We start from the raw sequence: 2,406 nt of genomic DNA, 5'->3' as shown, positions 1-2,406 counted from the left end.
CCAAATTATATGTCACTGTCTCTAATATTTTAATTCTGGAGAAGTCATTAATCATGCAAAGTATTTTTCCAAATGTCACTGTTTTTTATGTAGAATCTTTCCGCCTGAATTATTTTTAAGTAAATTATTATTTCAGCCTAAATTAGTTAAAAACTTATTTTGATGTTTTTTCAAGGAGATGTGTCATTAGAAATGTGAGCACATGTTTTTTTTCTGAAGCCAGCCAATATTGAGAAATTTCTGGCCAGTAATATCAAAATGCCTTATTTTGGGAAGAAATAAAAGAATATAGCAGAGGATAAATAAGAGCATGCACCTAAGTTATATTTCCTTATGTCAGGATTTTGGCTCTCTCATTGGCTCACTTGAAAACTTGGACTTTGTAAAAAAAGATGTTTTTCTGATAAATACTGAAAATGTGTCCTGATTCTAGCATGTGTTCCCAGCATCTCTCTAGCAAGCACATGGAGAGCACATTTCTCAGCTCCAGAGTTTCCCCAGAAGGCAAGGAGTCTTCTCCACCCTTGCTGCTGTCAAAAGCAGCGTCAGCCCTTACACCACACTGTGGGCTGGTGGGCTGTGCACTTCTTGGGTTTCAGCCCTGCATTGTTGCTGTACACATCCACTCACTTGGTTATTACACCAGCCTTAGGAAGGATGATGATTCTTATTAGTATATTTTTTCTGCTAAGAAACTTAATGAAATAAAAAAATAATTTCCCTTGGCTTTTCATTCACTGTACAAATATTTTTTGAACACCAATATGCCAGGCATAACTGTAGGTGCTGATTCTGCAGGGAAAAAAACCACCAAAGTTCCCTGCTTTCAGAGTTACATAAAAGAGGGGAGACTGAAACACAGCTTGTTCAGAGGCTACATTCCTAACCACTGTGTCTATGGTTCTCAAACTTTTATGGGAATACGTATCCCCTGAGGAGCTTAAGTAAGGTGCATTGATTCCCTGGAGATCTCCATTCAGAAGGGATGGTAATCTGGAGTTAACCAGCCAGCATAGGTGATTCTAAATAAATGCACTGGGGATCTCACAGAAATCCTGCTCATATGCACTGCTCCAACTACCAACCGGAAAGGGGGACACATTTTTTCTCCTGGTTCCGAATCTTGTTGCATCCTCAGCTTTTCACTCCCCAGATTTATATAAACAAGTGTCTTGGAATTGAGGGTTTATGTGTCCCAAGTTCATATTACACTTTCAGTTTCTTACACGAGAGAAACTATTCAGTATTTATACATGTGTGTCCTATTTATTTCACTTAAGAGTATCGCCTCAATGTGCATCCACTTAGATATAAATGTCTCTAATTTCTCATTTTTTATGGCTGAGTAGTACTCCATTTTATTAAAAAACCACATTTTCTTTATCCAGTCTCCAGTTGATGGGCATTTGGGTTGTTTCCAAGTTTTAGCTATTACAAACTGTGCTGCTATAAACATGGGTGCACATATATCACTGTGATATGATTCTTTTAATTCTTTGGGGAAGATTCCCACCAGTGGATTAGCAGGGTCAAATGGGACTTCCAGTCCTAGTTCTTTGAGGTATCTCCATACTGATTTCCACAGTGCTTGCACCAGTCTACACTCCCACCAGCAGTGGAGCAGGGTTCCTCTTTCCCCACAGCCCCACCAGCATTTGTGATTGGTTGATTTCATGATAGTAGCCATTCTTTCTGGAGTGAAGTATACTCTCAGCATTGTTTTCATTTGCATCTCTTGAATGACCAGTGATGTTGAACATTTTTTCATGTATTTATTTGCTATTTCTACTTCCTTGTCTGAGAAATATCTGTTCATTTCAGATGCCCATTTTTGGATTGGGTCTTTAAATTTGGGAGGTCTGATCTTTTTAAGTTCTTTATAGATTCGAGATAGTTGACCTTTGTCTGAGGAAGAGTAGGTGAACATTTTTTCCCACATTGCGGGTTGTCTCTTCACACTGCTGGTGGTTTCTCTTGCTGTGCAGAAGCCTTTTAATAAGAAGAGATCCCATTTGTTGATTGTTTGTGGTAGTTCACGGGCAACTGAGGTTTTGTTCATAAAATCTTTTCCTACACCGATGTCTTCAAGGTTTCTACCTAACCTCTGTTCCAACTGGTTCAGAGTTTCTATTTTAATATTTAGACCTTTAATCCATTTTGATTTTAGTTTAGTGCATGGTGAGAGATACAGGTCTAGTTTTCATCTTTGACAAGTTGAAACCCAATTTTTCCAACACCATTTATTAAAGAGGCTATCTTTCCTCCAGTGAGGGTGTTTGGCTCCTTTATCAAAGATGAGAGGGCTGAGTGTGTCTGGCATTGTTTCTAATCTGTTCCACTGGTTCTCAGGTATGTTTCCTTGCCAGTATCATGCTGTTTTTATCACAGTAGCTTTGTAGTATAGTT

This window comes from Heterocephalus glaber, unplaced genomic scaffold, assembly GCF_053883595.1.
Source record: "Heterocephalus glaber isolate CG9 unplaced genomic scaffold, H.glaber_assembly_v1.0 deba00001538, whole genome shotgun sequence".
Classification (NCBI taxonomy): Eukaryota; Metazoa; Chordata; class Mammalia; order Rodentia; family Bathyergidae; genus Heterocephalus; species Heterocephalus glaber.
The sequence above is the reverse complement of the archived record's forward strand: the minus strand, read 5'-3'. Positions refer to the sequence as shown.